The sequence below is a fragment of the Cetorhinus maximus genome, chromosome 6, assembly GCF_964194155.1.
Source record: "Cetorhinus maximus chromosome 6, sCetMax3.hap1.1, whole genome shotgun sequence".
In the NCBI taxonomy this organism is placed as follows: domain Eukaryota; kingdom Metazoa; phylum Chordata; class Chondrichthyes; order Lamniformes; family Cetorhinidae; genus Cetorhinus; species Cetorhinus maximus.
This window is the reverse complement of record NC_135884.1, coordinates 121,470,794-121,487,924: the sequence shown is the minus strand read 5'-3', so window position 1 is coordinate 121,487,924 and position 17,131 is coordinate 121,470,794. Positions and strand designations below refer to the sequence as shown.

Here is a 17,131-nt window from a genome sequence, read left to right as displayed (position 1 = left end):
ATAGCAAAACCATTGTTTTTGATGCTTGCCACTGACTATTGTCATTTCTAGCCACTGTCTCAGCCTGAATCAGGCTTCTTCCAACCTAGGCATCCTGTCTATCCCTGAACTGAAGTTATAACTCCACATTCCATCAGAAAGAGTGTGCAATTCCCTGCCTACCTTGGTTTATCTGCTGCTGAAACCCTCATCCATATCACTGTTAATTTAGAATCCTGGTTATCTGGAATAGCTAAGTATAGTATGAAAGGATGGACACATTTTTGTTTGTGACGTGGGCTCTTCATTTCCCATTTCAGGAGTAGGGTGGGCATGCAAATTGCAAAACAGAAATACTTCCTGCGGTAGTTGTATAATAGACAATAACAGAAGCAAGTAGCAATATAAGTGCAGAATTTACTTCCATTTATGCAGCTTTCTATTTCAGGCTACCTTTTAAAAGTTAATTGTTCTGCTGCAACTCCAGGAGTTGGCATCAATGAATACATAGCAGATTTTTCCAGTCTGTTCATTTAGTTGTACAGTCATGATTTTACGTGCACCTTTTAAACTCATGCTAAGACCACAGTTGTTTAGATAACTGTTGGGAAAATAGGTAAGTAAATGTGGTTGGTTTCAGAACACTTTAAACAGCTACCACTACAATAAAACTCTATCCTACTGATGTAAACAAGCCTGGGCATGTTCAGTAGAACCAATATTACACTTTTTCTGTTAGTTGTTTTCCAGTTATTTAACGGTAGTGTGAGGTTATGTCATGCATTTCAGAAAGGAAGATTGTGCTTTACAAATCAGATATGGTGGATGGGGGGGAATGCAATACTTGTGGTTTACATGGACTTTCAGGAAGCATTTGGCAAAGTGCCCCATATGACAATATTGAAGATAAAAGGTATAGAATTAGAGAAGAGTAGAACATTAGATTAGAACTGAGAGAAGGCAGGAAACAGAGCAAAACTTAAGGTAAGTTTCTCAGAGTGGGGGCAACTGGGTCAAGGTATTCCACAGGACTTCGTTCCGGGAGAGCTTCTGTTCACTGTGTACATGAATAGTTTGTATATAGGATTAGAGAGATTGGCATCCAAATTTTCAGAGGACAATGTACATAATTCTGAGACCAAAGAAAGCAGATACTGACTAACTAGTGGAATGGACAAAAAAGCAGATGGAATTACATGTCAACAAATGTGATGTGGCTTAAAAAAAATTGAATTCTCTTGAGAAAAGTTGGTTGATGGGATACCTGTATAGAATTTAATACTGCCACTGTTTTTTAGCGTTGTAACGTCTAACAAAATATCAAGCTTCTGAAACCTCAACACCTTTAACACAACTCATGTCCCTTAAATCTATACTGCTGAGATTAGGTGCAAGTCATTACAATGTAACAGTCTTCAAGGTTCAGTTCAAAGAACATGAATCTTCTAATGCTTCAATACAAAAATGACAAGCTCAAGTATTTTTATCTTACTTTCACATAAAAATTGTATTGAAAAATTAATACATGTATTGGACTACAATGAAAATCTCGAGCTAGTTATCCTGCAAGTGATCTTTTCTTTGTCACATAATAAGATCTTTAAATGTTTTTAATTGCTCCATGGATCTTCCATCAGAATAGAATGCTAAAATCTCTATGATGTGTTCATAAAAAGGTCAAGAGATCTCCTAAATTGACCATTTTCTATCAGGAATCCCATCTGGGAGGAAAGCAAGTCATGAATGAAGTTGAAAACACGAACAAGGATTTGTGAAGAGTGTTAAGATTTGGGCTTCTTCAAATACCTTTTCTCAAGCCCATCACAAAAAACAGCTCATGAGTTGAAGTGAAATCTTATGTACAAAGTAATCTAGAATGGTGTGCCTTGGATGAATAGACCTATTTAGCAACTGTGAATTACATACTGAGATGCCACTGTATACCCAATTCATTTCAGAGGATGATTAATATTAATAACATCAGATACTTAACAGATTAAACAACTTAACAGGTTCATTGAAATAAATACAAAATGCTGCAGATGCTGAAAATCTGAAATAAAAACAGAATATGTTGGAAAAACTCAGCAGGTCTGGCAGCATCTGTGGAGAAACAGAGTTCACCACAGGTACAATCATTGCAAAACTAAGTAATAACTGAGCTGTTTAAGTGAGTTTAAGACAGCAGCTTTGAACCAGACCATGAAAGAGGAAGCCATCAAATAAGTTCTGGGCAATACATTCCAGAAGCAGCAGTCTACCTGTTTTACTTTTTCTTGGAATCACACAAGGTTCTCTACCTATGATGGTGCAATTGACCTCTTTGTATGTCGCAGCTAGGTTGAAACTGTTTCATCAAATGTAGTAGCTTCTTACATCCATAAAACCCTTTGAAATATGGTCTTGTGTTTAAAAATTCACAGAGGTACTTTACTCAATAATGGACAAGAGAATCCATAACATAAAAAACAAGATGTGATGAGACATCTGTGGCATTTAGCAAGTGCCTGTATTAAGGCTACTGGCAACATTACATGGATTAATACCCTGGTGACACTGGGATGTGCTTGACGAATTTTATACAGATGCATATTCCGTTAGCAAATAAACTTGTATTGACTTGAATTATCTTTGCTTTATACATTTTGTGCATTGTCACAAGAAAAATATTGCTAATTACCCAGTTAACAGATTAAAATTAAAAATGTCTGCAACAAGTTGTTGATAAATCACACTTCTATGGAAGTTGGACATTTTACTTGGTCACTGAAACTTCCAATTACTGGAAAGAGATGAAGAGACCATGAGGGAACCAACCATGAGAATGTGACAAACACAGGCATGCACAAATATCCTGAGAAGGGATAGGGTAAATTAAAAAAATGGCTTATGCCAGATCGATTGGACATATGTTGGGAGTTTTCCCTAATACTTGGATTTGCAGAAAAGAATACAGCAAATTGTAGACTGGATATTTGCATATCGCATCACCATCGCTTAGGAGTCACAGCAAATAGCTCAATCACATTTTTCATTATACAAGCCCCAACAATCCATTACTCAATTGTCTTTTCCAATCTCAAAAACAACCTATAAATGAGAAGGGACAGCAGCAAAAAAGAACTAAAAGATAGTTCAAAGAGATAGGAGACAATTTCAAGTTAAACATAAATGCAAGAAAAAGTGGAAATCAAGGAGACTCCAACAAAGGGATACACAAAGAGGTGCAAAAAAGGGAATACAAAAAGAAACTTGCGAGAGCTATTAAAGCTAACAAAGTCTTTATCAATATCAAATCATAGAATGATAAAGCACAGGAGGCCATTCTGTCCATTGTGTCTGTGCCTGTTCACTGGTAGAGCAATCTAAGTAATATCACCCCCATATTCTTTCCCCAGAGCCCTGAAATTATTTTCCCTTCAAGCATTTATCCCATTCTCTTTTGAATGTCACTCTTAACTCTGTTCCCACCCACCCTTTCAGGTAGTGCATTCCAGAATACAATAACTCGCTCTGTAAAAAATGTTTCATGTCACCTCCAGTTCTCTTGTCAAACACTTTCAATCTCTGACCCCTGATTATTCACCCTTCTGTCACTGGAAACTGTTTCTCTTTAATTACTCTATTAAAACCATTCATGATTTTGAACACCTTTCAAATCTCTTAACCATTTTTGCTCAAGGAGAATCCCAGCTTTTCTGATCTCTCCACATAACTGAAATCCCTCAACCATGGTATCATTCTAGTAAATCACTTCTGCATCTTCTCTAATGGCTTGACATCAGCCTAAAAAATGCTGCCCAGAACTGGACATGACATTCCAGATGGAGTTTAAACAGTGTTTTTTTTAAATGAAGGTTTAGCATAATTTCCTTGCTTTTGCAATCCACATCTCTATATGTAAACCCAAGGATCTTGCAAGCTTTTTAAAAATCCTCTCAGATTGTCTTGCCACCGTCAAAGATTTGTGTACATACATTCCTAAATGCGTTAAGGGAATGGCAAAATACTTTGCATCAGGGAAGTGTCTGGATGATGTTTCAAGAATGTATTTGTTTCCAATGCAAAAGATTATTAGCAAAAATGAGAAAGCATGGAGTTAGAAGTAACCTTGTGACACACGCAGGTAATTGGTTAGGAGGTAGGAAAGAGGGTTATGAAAAATGATCATTCTCCATTTGGCCAGATGTGATAAACAGTGTTCCTTAGAGAACTGTAACGGGGCCTCAGTTTTCCACCAAATACATTAATGACTTAGCTAAAGGAATAGAGAGTTGTACCACCGACGAGCAGGAGCAGCAGTGCATACCATCTACAAGATGCACTGCAGAAACTCACCAAGACTCCTTCGACAGCACCTTTTAAGCCCATGACCGCCACCATATAGAAGGGCAAGAGCAGCAGATACATGGGAACACCACCGCCTGGAAGTTCCCTGCAAGCTACTCACCATTCTGATTTGGAAATATAATCGCTGTTCCTTCACTGTTGCTGGATCAAAATCCTGGAACTCCCTTCCTAACAGCACTGTGGGTGTATCTACACCACAAGGACTGTAGCGGTTCAAGAAGGCAGCTTACCACCACTTTTATGAGGGTAATTAGGGATAGGCAATCAATGCTGACCTAGCCAATGAAGCCCACATCATGAAAATGAATTTTTTAAAAAATCCAGAAAGATAAATCAGAATATATCTGCTTAATGGTGAGACACCGAACTGTGGAAGGAGCAAAGAGATTTAGGTTTAACTAATTAAGGGTTAATGCACAGGGACAAGAAGTAATCCAACATCTAATGGAATGTTGGCCTTTATCACAAGGAAATCAAAAGTGAGGAAGCAATGCTTCAGAGAGTCTTGGTCAGACTCCATTTGGAGTACTGCATTCAGGTCTGGGTACAGAACTTCAAGTAGCAATATATTAGCTTTGGGATGGGTACAGCACAGGTTCACCAGAATGATACAAGGGATTAAAGGATTAAATTATGAAGACAGCTCATGCAAACTTGTCTTATATTAGCTTGGATTTAGTAGGTTGAGGGGTGTCTTGGTCAAAGTCTTTAAAATAACAAAAGAATTCGATAAGGTAGATACAGAGAAATTATTTCCTGTAGTGGGGAATCCAGAACAAGAGAGCATAATTTTGGCATTAGAGCAAGGCCATTTGGGAATAGAATCAAGAAGCAGGTTTTCACACAAAGGGAAGTGGAAATCTGGGACTTGCTCTCTCAAAATTATGTTTACCGGATAAATTGAAATTTAAGACTGAAATTGACAAGATTTGTATTAGGTAAGAGTATTGAGTAACATGGAACAAGGAAGTTTAAGTGGAGTTGAAGTACAGATCAGCCATGTTCAAGGAGCTGAATAGCTTACTCTTGCTCCTATCACAGAGAGTAAAAGAACAAAAGGCAGGTATTGACTCAAACAGGTATAATTTTAATGTTATTCCCATGGAGCAACAATTTCCAGAAAAATGGTGACTCAAGCAGAAAATCTACAAATTAGTGACAGAACAAAAAGATTTTTTTCTTTTTTTATATATATATATATGTATCGTTTAGTCATTAAATTGAAGTTCCAGGTTAATGGTGACATCAGAATGAGTTTTTTTCATTTGTTCATGGGATGTAGGCTTTGCTGGCTAGGCCAGCATTTATTGCCCATCCCTAATTGCCCTTGGGAAGGTGGGCTGCCTTCTTGGAATACTGCAGTCCGTGTGTTTTCTTGTCTTGCTAAGGATCTGATGCTTTCCCCAGGGCCAAAGCGTGATGCGATTGTCTGCATGACCGCAGACATTGCAGCCAGAAGCAAGCAGACTGTCAGGTCAGACTACTACAAAAAGTAAAAACAAAAACAGAATTACCTGGAAAAACTCAGCAGGTCTGGCAGCATCAGTGGAGAAGAAAAGAGTCGACGTTTCGAGTCCACATGACCCTTCAACAGAACTGGAGTATAGTTAGGAGAGGGGTGAAATATAAGCCTCTCCTAACTATACTTCAGTTCTGTTGAAGGGTCATGTGGACTCGAAACGTCGACTCTTTTCTTCTCCACCGATGCTGCCAGACCTGCTGAGTTTTTCCAGGTAATTCTGTTTTTGTTTTGGATTTCCAGCATCCGCAGTAGCTTTTTGTTTTTATTACTACAAAAAGTGCTGGGTGGAACCACAACAGAGAGAAAAATGTCTTTCACTGATGTGCCATGGAAAAGTGTCAGTAAAAACTACAAACTCAATGTTGGCAATGATGAGGGGAGGGGTTTCCTTTTATTAGGTTAACAGCTGAGGAAAGAAAAGTTTTGAGGAGAAAGGAACAATTAAAGTACTTACATCTTAAGCAAATACAAAATTCATTGTAACAAAAAGCTCACGTTTTGGAATAGGATTTCAGGCTATGCCGCCACAGAAGGGTCTTGATGTAATATGTTAAAATGCTACCACTGAGCTAAACTTAACTCTCGCAGTGTTAAATCTGCAGGACAGCAGTGCTGTCAGGTGTTAATGAGTTATCAGACAGAGTTATCTAAACCAGCCGCTGGAGACTAGTAAACAGTTTGCTATCCAGAGATCGTTCATGCTAATTACTTCTGCATCAACACGAGTCATTTGAACTTGGCAGAGGCTATTGCCAAGTTACGCTAGTGAATTCTTCTCTTCTGGGGAAAGGGGGCAGGGAACAGGGTAGTCAGTTTGACTAAAGCTGACACTGGAGATAGACAAAAAGCAGCTGCGAAAGCTGGAAGTAGTCAAGCAGCTAAGGGCTGCAAGAAGAATTAAATACAAGGAGAATTAGAAAATTAGATTTAAGTCAAGGGAGATGACCCAATGAACTGTGATAGCAGTATATTCATCCCTTTTCTATTATGTTAAGACAAATTGTTTTGAAAGGAGTAAGTGAAGCCGATCAGAACCATTGTTCTGTGTGCTCATCCAACAGAAAATAAAACAGCTTAACAATTTGCAGCGAGCCTCATCTATCTCACTGAGTGTTTACTCAGTCTGCCTTTGGAGAGATCTTATCTTGATCACAGGAGGATGCTGTCATTGTATCCTTGGGTTTTCTATTGTCCGAGTCCGAAAGATAGAAAAGAAAGACTTGTATTTATTTAATGCCTTTCACGATCCCCATTTGCCCCAAGTGCTTTACAGCCAATGAAGTCCTTTTGAAGGTGCAGGAACTGTTGTAATGTAAGAAGCACAGCAGGCTAATTGCACACAACAAGGTCACATAAACAGCAAAGAAATATTTTTAGGTGTTAGTTGGGGCAAAAATATTGGCCAGAACACTGAGGACTCTCATGTTCTTCTTCAAATAATGTCACAAAATCCTCTACTTCAAATTGAGGGGGCAGATGGGGTCTTGGTATAGCTCATCCGAAAGATGGCACACCTCCGAATGTGCAGTACTCCCCCAATTCTGCATGCCTCAGTCTTCTTCTGTAAGCCTTGCCATTCACCTGCCTGTACTAGGGCTTCTTGGCCTCCTGCCTCCAGTGCTCCTGCCAATAGGACTATAGCCATACGGCTTCTAATTACCTAACCACACACAGACCCACGTATATTTAAATTAAATGCAGTTCCACTCATGGCATTTCTTTATGTTAATTATACTGAAATTACCATGAAAGTTTTTTTTAAATTTAATTTTATGCCTTCAAACTTTTGTATTTTTAACCAAAGCTTAGGATGTACAAGTAACCTTAACTATTATAATTCTGGAAATGTTTATATTTTAATAGCCACTGTTTAAATATTGTTTGAAGCATTTCAAAAGATCTAGGAATTGTTGTTTCAGATATTAGCAGAGGCAAGCTTTGTATATTTGTCTGTTATTTCAGTGGAATCATTTACTTATTTAAAATAACTAGGGTAAACCCTGTGTTAAAATATTGGTATGGAATCATATAAATAACTGTAAATATAAGTTCTTAAGCTCTTTGCTGAAATAACAGAGCATTAATGAAGATAGTGCAGTTGAAGTTGTGTATATGAACGTTCAAAAGGCATATGATAAAGTGTCAAATAATGGCCTGGCTAACTAAATTAAAACCCATGAGATTAAAGCGGCAGTGATAGCATAGATACAAAAATGGCTAAGACGCATAAAGAAGTGAGTAGTGGGAAACAGTTCTACAGAATGGAGAAAAGTGCAGTGCTGCCCTTGCACTGGTCTTAGAACTACTGTTCTTTTTATATATCTATTTATTTCCAAACCTGTGACCTCTGCCACCTAGGACAAGGGCAGCAGGTGCATGGGAGCAAGTTCCCCTCCAAGTCACACTCTTGCCTTAGGACAATACTGCCCGTTGTTTCTTCACTGTCACTGGATCAAAATCCTGGAATTCCCTTCTTAACAGCACTATGGGTGTACTAACATCATATGGACTGCCAAAACAAAAACAGAATTACCTGGAAAAACTCAGCAGGTCTGGCAGCATTGGTGGAGAAGAAATCAGTTAACGTTTTGAGCCTTCATGGCCCTTCGGCAGAACTCAGTTCTGCTGAAGGGCCATGAAGGCTCGAAACGTTAGCTGATTTCTTCTCCGCCGATGCTGCCAGACCTGCTGAGTTTTTCCAGGTAATTCTGTTTTTGTTTTGGATTTCCAGCATCCGCAGTAGCTCTTAGCTTTTTGTTTTTATCATATGGACTGCTGCTGTTCAAGGCGGTGGCTCATTATCACCTTCTCAATGGCAATTATGGATGGGCAACAAATGCTGGCCTTGTCAGCGATGCTTACTTCCCATGAAACAATATTTTAAAAAACTGGATTTATTTTATAGGAGGCAAAATTTCGACGTCTGCAAATGACACAAAACTTGGAAACGAAGTAAACAGCAAGGAGGGTATAGCAAACTTCAGGACAACATAAATAGACTGATGAAATAGGCAGCAAATGGCAGTCAAAATTCAATGCAGCGAAAAGTGAAGTAATGCAATTTGGAAGGAGAGGAGGAGAGGGAATAAAATCTAATTGCTACAATTTAAAAAGGGTGTGTAAGGACAGAAACAGGGTGGGGTTCATATGCCTTGAAGTTGGTAGGACAGGCTGATATGGTTATTAAAAATTGCATACAGGATCCTTGGTTTTATAAATGGAGGCTTAAATAGAATTTTCAGCACAGAAACATGCTTTCTAGCCTAACAGGTCTATACCAGTGCTTCAGACCCAATTACAGCCCTGCCTGATGTAATTCATCTCACCCTATCAACAGATTCCTTTCTCCCTTGTATCTGTCTACCTTTCCCTTAGAAGTGTCTTTGTAGACAGAGAACAAAAGCAACAAATTGTGTAAACCTTTCTAAATCATTGGTTATGTCTCAGCTGGAGCTGTGTGTCCAATTCTGGGCGTCACCCTTTAGCAAGGATGTCAAGACCTTAGAGAAGGTGCAGAGATTGATTTACTTGAAAGGTATCAGGGATGGGGGATGTCAGTTATGTGGAAAGACTAGAGAGGCTGGGGTTCTTCTCTTTAGAATGAGAAGAACAAGGAGAGTTTCAAGAGGTGCACAAAATTCTGAAGGGTTTTGCTAGCATAGTGGCAGTTGAGTCAGTAACTTGTGTACATAGATTTAAGACAACTGGCAAAAGAACCAGGGGTAGATGGGTAGAATTTCTTTTCAATGGAGTGAGTTATAATGATCTAGAATGCACTGCATGAAAGAATGGGAGAAGCTGATTCAACAGTACCTTTCAAAAGGTTATTGAATATATATTGGAAAAGGAAAAAAAAAACTGCTGTGTTTTGGGGAAAGAGCAGGGGAGAGAAATGAACTGGATAGCTCTTTCAAAGAGCTGATGCAGGCATGATGGGTTGAATGGCCTCCTCCTGTGGTGTATGATTCTATACTGAACTGGACAATGGTGGTGGGGTGTTGAAGGAGGCAGGTAGCCAAACATGTCAATGGCTACAGAGAATCTGAGTATTAAATTTAATGCCGCCTTCCATGCTGTAAGATGCCAGTGATTCCAAATCTTTATCCATTAATATCTGTAACAGTAATCTGCCCTTAAAAATTAATAATTGATTGTTCTAGGCTTTGGTAATTTACTTGAGCTATTAGTGTACTGGACTGATTATTGTGAAAAACAAAAATATATGAATTATTCCTAACCAACTAATTAACAGCCACTAAACAGATTTAGATTATGAATTTAAATCCTTTTAAGTACTAACAGGGCTGAGTTATTGTACTGGAGTGTGTTAAAAATGTGTGCGCAAAATATCCAATCAATCCCAAAGTTCTCGTTCCCAACACAACTCATCGCATACAACACATTTAATGCAAATTACTTCACAGTTAAACTCTTATACATGGTATTTTGTGATATCAAAAAGATAACTTTTTTTGGTTGAGAGCTCTTCCTTGTGTTCAAGAGTATGAAAACTAGCTCCATTTTACACGCATTTAGATTTAACCTGCTAATACGTACTAACAAATATATTCATCATTCTTCAGAGCTGTAGCGGACTGAAAATAAATTATTCAGTCACCTAGGATTTTTGTTCATTCTGTAATCCGAAATGCATATTCTGTCTCCTCTTTTACATGAATAGCATTTACTTACAGCTGCCAATAATCTAAATCTTATATTGACTCACTGTCAAGGTTAAAGAAACTACAGGTCGACATTTTAGATAAATATTCAGAGTAGTCTGAAGTTGTAAGTTATATTCTGAACCTAGAGAAAATAAGATGTAAAGTAGAAAAAGGCTCAGTTTAGGTAATTATGACATAAACAAAGCTTGGTTCTCAAAATTCTACAGCTGAAAATATCAATGGAAACTGCAGTTTCTTTACAATTTGCTACCCTCAAAGTGAACATACACTTAATATTTTTAATTCCCAAATATTAGGTTCTCTGAACTGCTGCATCCAAGACAATACCCTAGTGCACAGAAAGCACGTTGAAAGCAATGTCAAAGTGAAAAGTCATTTTTAAGAATAATGTATGAGGAAAATTTTTGAAATACTTTTTGTTATGAGATGGGCCATTTCTCCCCTATTCCTCCCGATTTTTGTAGTGGATAGGTATGTTGTGGCACTGGGACTTTCACTTCAGAAAGGTTAAAGATTTCACTTACTGTTCTGTGCTGAAATAGACTATTATGGAATTTTATAAAATTAATTCCAATTTAAACTACTTTATTCAGCCTTCTAGTTTACAAATAGAACAAATAGCTGTGAATTCGCACTTACAGTAATACCTGCTTTCAAAGCTCAGCGTAGAGTCAAATAGAACACAGATGTAGAGAACAGTCTGATTCCACCTGAGACAGTGGCCAAATGTGGTAGGGTTTCAGAGCTGAGGGTAGAGTTTGTGGCAGAGGCCAAATACTATGGCTTTGGCCTTTTCAATGTTTAGCTGGAGGAAGCTGTGGCTTATTCAGGATGTGTCCAACAAGCAGGCTGACAACAGGCTGACATCCGCATCCACGGATACAATCAGACCTGCTGAGTTTTTCCAGCATTTTCTGTTTTTATTTCAGATTTCCAGCATCCACAGTATTTTACTTTTATCTCAGACAGTGGAGGGTGTTGAGAGGGGTGTTAGAGGCAGAGCTGAGCACTGTCAGCATACATTGGAACCTAATGTTACATCTTTAGGCAATGCAGCATGCAAAGAGGAAGAGGTAGCCAAGGATAGATTCCTAGGGTACTTCATAGGTACCAGTCTCAGGCTGGAAAGAGAAACCATTGCTGGAGATGCTTTGGCTACAACTGGATAGATAAGAGCAGAACGAAATGAAGGCAGTCCCACTCACATGTACAATAGAGTAGAGCTGTATGGAGGAGGATGTGGTCAACCACATCAAAGGCAGAGGTCAGAAAGATGAGGAAGGATAATGTTTCGTGGTCACAGTCACACACTATCACTTGCGACTTCTATTAGTGCTGTTTCAATACCGTGGTGTGGCAGAAGCCTCATTGGTGAGAGACTGGAGTGGCAAAGATGTTCATGGAGGCAAAATGTTCGAAGAATTGAGAAGGAAGAGAGGTTTGCAGGGACTTTGGAGGGAAGGCGGGGGTCGAGGCTGGATTTTAGGAAGTGGGTGATGACGCCAGTTTTGAAGGGAAAGGAGATAACACTTAAGGTGAACGAGCCAATTACAAAGTCAGATAACATGTGGATCAGGAAAGGGAATCAGCAGTTTAGTGAGAATAGGGTTGAGAGAGCAGGATGTGAGTTTCATGGATAAGATGAACTCAGAGGATATGATAAGAGAGAAGCTAGAGAAATATGCAGTTCTTGCTAGGGCAGGGGACTTGGGGAAATTTGGTGGGCAAGGGGAAATGGATGGTGGGGATTGGGAGGTGGCAGAGGCAGCTAAACAGATGATCTCAATTTTAGTGAGAAGTTCATAATATCCTCAAACTTCTCGGAACTGAGGTCAAAGAGAGAGGATTAAGGGGAGTTGGTGGATTATTATATGACGTTACATCAACAATCACATCAATGCAAAAAAGTGTCTATGGCATTTCTGTCAAGTTCTGTGGGAAACAACTATTTAAACAAGTTATTGATATGCCACCCAAAAATGTACAAGCAATTACAAATAACCTCTGATTGACCTCACGCGTTTAAGTAGGCATAATTATTTAAGAGTTCTCCAAGAAGAACTGCGGTCTTAAAAGAAGCAGACCGAGTTAAGAGTGGAACATAATAACCATATTGCACACCCGTAATCATTAAAAGAGCCATGCTTCCTATGAAAAAACATCAACAACTGCAAGGAGGTCCTAGGTTAGTGCCTTATTCCACGTGCTGAGACTTTAAGCCAATGGATCTCGTCACTTTCGAGAAACATTTACAGATTGTTACATAACCAGCATCCTATTGAAATGCAATGCCAAATGCTAAATTTCTCCAAAGTAAATTTAACTATTAAAAGGCAGAGTATTTAACCCAGCACCTGAAATTTACATTTCGAAACAGATTTGAGTTTTTTTTCCAAAGAAAATGCAATGCCACCAGTGAATTTATAGAGGTTTAAAACCCCAAATTTTGGTATTCACGTAATTCGGTTTACAAGCTACAGACAATTGACTCGTTATCAACATGGCTGGATATACTTCCATCAGATTAAACTTGCATTAAAAGTAACTTTCGGCGTAAAGTAAACTCCAATAAGAAAACAAAGAGCAGTCAAGAGGCAAATCTAATCCAGCAGAAACACCCGATCACATTCACTTCTACATGTGGGAATGTTTTTGTATCCGGTTTCTGGAATCTAACTTGAGGTGTCCGGGCTGCCATTCAACCGTGCGGAGTGCCCAGCCTGTCACTCCACCTCCATCCCCACAGGCCGCGGGAAGGCCGGGGGTGCGGGGTCCCCTCTACAGGGGGATATGGAGAGTATTCCCTCTGAGTGCCCCATGTAAATTAAGACCAGGCGATCTAGGGCACTAGCCAAAGCAGAAAGTGAGCTTTCCTTTTCTTTTACCTGATAAACCCTACCTCCAACTCCACGCTCGCTTCAGTCGGAACAAAATGCCACCACTTGCCATAACCGCGCATGCACGAAGCTGGGATCTCGCGATGCTGCGCACGCCGCGAGCCGCTGGGACACGTCACGGAGCGAGCGACGGAGTGGTTGGAGGCGGGGCTACGGTTGTCACGGTAACCGCTGTCCACCGTTTAATTCTCCTGGGTAACGTCTGATTTCGGGTCGACGCAGCTTCTAGGATTTCAGTCCTCCAATTTTTCCAGGTATTTGACCCATGCAGTCAGCTTTGCTGAACCTAAGGTCCCCCCCCCCCCCCCACCTCAGAATATATTTTATTCATCAAATTTGTAAAAGTACATTATAAAGCATTTCAACATTACAGAAAGTGGCATAACATTCGACTTGCCTTCACACAGTATGTTCCACTCCTAGGTGCCTCTGCAATTGTTATTCTCTTGACATTTACAATATACTTTCCATGTCAGACATACAGCCTGAGGACAAAAACATCTCAAATTAAAAAATCACAGAAAGGGCAACAGAATTCAACTTTCCTTCATATAGCATCTTTCTGAGGTGTCTCAATACAATCACCGAATCGCAGAATTTTAACGGCACAAAAGGAGGCCATTCAGCCCATCAGCACTGGTTCTTCAAATGAGCATTATGACCTAGTGCCATTGCCCTGCCTTTTCCCCGTACCCCTGCACATTGTTTCTATTCAAATAATCGTCTAATGCCCTCTTGAATGCCTCGATTGACCTGCCTCCACTGCATTTCCAGGCAGTGCATTCCATACCCAAACCACTCGTTGTATGAAAACGTTTTTTCTCACGGCACATTTGCTTATTTTGCAAATCACTTTAAATCTGTGCCTGCTCGTTCTTGATCCTTTTATGAGTGGGAACAGCTTCTCCCTATCTACTCTGTCCAGCCCCCTCATGATTTTGAACATCTCTATCAAATCTCCTCTTAGCCTTCTTCTCTCCAAGGAGAACAGTCCCAACCTGTCTAATCTATCTTCATAACTGAAGTTTCTCATCCCTGGCACAATTGTTGTGAACCTCTGCACTCTCCCCAATGTGCTCACATCCTTCCTATAATGTGTTTTATATAAAGTCAGCATAACCTCCTTGCTCTTGTACTCTATGCCCCTATTAATAAAGCCCAGGATACTATATACTTTATTAACTGCTGTCTCCACCTGTCCTGCAACCTTCAATGATCTATGCACATATACACCCAGGTTTTTCTGCTCCTGCACCCCCTTCAAAATTTTACCTGTTTTATATTGTCTCTCCATGTTCTTCCTACCAAAATGCATCACCTCACACTTCTCCACATTGAACTTCATCTGCCACCTATCTGTCCACTCCACCAACTTGTCTATGTCCTTTTGAAGTTCTACACTGTCCTCCTCACAGTTTACAACACTCTCAAGCTTCGTGTCATCCGCAAACTTTGAAATTGTCCCCTGCACACCAAAATCTAGATCATTAATATATATCAGGAAAAGCAAAGGTCCCAATATCGACCCCTGGGGTACTCCACTACAAACCTTCCTTCAGCCTGAAAAATATCCATTTACTAATACTCTCTGCTTCCTATTTTTCAGCCAATTTTGTACCCATGTTGCTGCTGTCCCTTTTATTCCACGAGCAATAACTTTTCCCACAATTCTGTTGTGTGGCACTGTATCAAATGCCTTTTGAAAACCCATGTACACTGCATCACAGCATTACCCTCATTGATCTTTTTTGTCACCTCTTCAAAAAACTCCAGCAAGTTAGTTAAACATGATTTCCCCTTTAGAAATCCATGCTGGCTCTTCCTTATCATCCATATTTTTCCATGTGACTACTAATTCTATCCTGAATAATTGTTTCTAGAATCTTATCCACCACTGAAGTTAAACTGACTGGTCTGTAATTGCTGGGCTTATCCCTACAATCTTTTTTGAACAAGGACGTCATGTCAGTCCTCTGGCACCTCACCTGAATCTAGGAAAGACTGAAAAATTATGGTCAGTACCCCTCCAATTTCTACTGTCACTTCCTTCTATATCCTTGGATGCATCTCATCTGGTCCCAGTGCCTTGTCAACTTTAAGTACTGACAGTCAATTCACACTTCCTCCTTATCAATTTTGAACCTTCTACTGAGAGAGTTTTCTCGTCTGTCACCATGGCCTGGATAGCATCTACATCCTTGGTAAAGACAGATGCAAAGTATTCATTTAATACCTCAGCTATGGTCCCATCATCCATGTGTAAATTCCCTATTAGGTCCTCAATTGGCCCTACCCCTCCTTTTATAACCCTTTTACTATTTATATGCCTATAGAAGACTTTGGGATTCCCCTATATGTTGGCTGCCAGTCTTTTCTCACAATCTCTCTGCGCTTCTCTAATGTGCTTTTTCTTATCCCCTCTGAACCTTCTGGATTCCTCTTGGTTCTCAATTGTATTTTCTCCCTGACACCTGCATTAAGCATACTTTTTCTTCTTTATGTTAATTTCTATCTCCTTTTCATCCAGGGAACTCTGGATTTGTTTGCCCTACCCTTTACTTTCAATGGAATATACCTTGACTGTGCCCAAACCAATTCTTTTTTTGAAAGTAGCCCATTGTTCAGCTACAGTTTTTCCCACCAATCTTTTATTCCAGTCTATCTGGCCCAGCTCTGTTCTCGACCCATCAAAGTTGGCCCCCATCATGTTAATTATTCTTACTCTGGATTGCCTATCGTCCTTTTCTATCATTACCCTAAAACGTAAAATACAATGATCACTGTCTCCTAAATGTTCCCTCACTGACACTTGATCTACTTGGCCCACCTGATTTCCAACAACCAGGTTCAACAGTGAGACTTTTCTTGTTGGATTGGACACATACTGCTGTAGAAAAGTTTCCTGAACATATTCTAGGAACTTTTTCCCCTCTCCACCCTTTACACTACCAATGTCCCAGTCTACATTCGGGTAATTAAAGTCACCCATTAAAACTCCTCTATAATGCTTGCATCTCTCTGCAATTTCCCTGCAGATTTGTTCTTCCAAGTCCTCCTCACTAGTTGACAGTGTATAGACTACACCGAGCAACGTAATTGCACCTTTTTGTTCCTTAGCTCTAGCCAAATTGATTCTGTTCTTGAACCTTCTGGGACATCCTCTTTCTCCAGCACTGCAAAGCTCTGCTTAACCAATACAGCCACCCCTCCTCCTTTCTTATCTTTTCTGAACAGCTTGTACCCGGGAATATTTAACACCCAGTTCTGCCCTTCCTTGAGCAAGGTCTCTGTTATTGTCACAACACCATATTTCCGCATGGCAATCTGTGCCTGTAACTCCCCAATCTTATTTACTATACTCCGTGCATTCACATACATGCATAGTAACCCTGATTTAGATTTTGTTACTTTCTCCCTCACCCTAACTTCACCTATTAACTTACTATTCTCTATACTAGTGCTATCTGTTCCTCCCAGTATTTTGTGCACCCTGATATTCCTCTCTGATATTTTCTCTTGGATCCTACACCCCTGCCAGTATACTTTAAAGCACTCCCAACAGCACTAGCAAAACGCCCTGCAAGGAACTCAGGCCCAGCTTTGTTCAGGTGCAATCCGTCCGGCTTGTACGAGTTCCATCTCCCCCAGAGCCAGTCTCAGCGCCCCAGGAATCAAAAGCCCTCCCTCCTGTACCATCT

The 17,131-nt window shown here is 39.8% G+C and overlaps 1 protein-coding gene across 2 annotated transcripts in view; it reads right to left on the bottom strand.

Moving 5' to 3' along the window:
- Positions 1 to 13,506, bottom strand: part of znf507 (zinc finger protein 507) — a 59,632-nt gene extending 46,126 nt beyond the window's left edge. For both annotated transcript variants that reach the window (XM_078544396.1, XM_078544397.1), the window contains exon 1: positions 13,422 to 13,506. The gene's annotated coding sequence lies outside the window, so the exon portion shown is untranslated. The remainder of the gene's footprint in view (positions 1 to 13,421) is intronic.
- Positions 13,507 to 17,131: the final 3,625 nt, after the last annotated feature.